We start from the raw sequence: 313 nt of genomic DNA, 5'->3' as shown, positions 1-313 counted from the left end.
TGATATTAAAGGCCCACACAGCACCTCCACAGGACCTCCACAGCCACACACACACACACACATGCCTCTCTGCCCCTGTGTCAGAGCTCCAGCACCCAGGCAGATCACCCAGCCACTGGGCCTGTGACATTAAAGGGCCACACAGCACCTCCACAGCCACACACACATGCTTCTCTCCCCTGTATCAGAGCTCCAGGGGCCAGGCTCATGGCCCAGCTTCTCCCCCTGTGATATTAAAGGCCCACACAGCACCTCCACAGGACCTCCACAGCCACACACACACATGCCTCTCTCCCCTGTGTCAGAGCTCCAG

Source organism: Trachinotus anak, unplaced genomic scaffold, assembly GCF_046630095.1.
Source record: "Trachinotus anak isolate AG129_WGS33_773 ecotype Australia unplaced genomic scaffold, CSIRO_AGI_Tana_v1 ptg000123l, whole genome shotgun sequence".
NCBI classification, from domain to species: Eukaryota; Metazoa; Chordata; class Actinopteri; order Carangiformes; family Carangidae; genus Trachinotus; species Trachinotus anak.
This window is presented reverse-complemented; position numbering follows the sequence as displayed.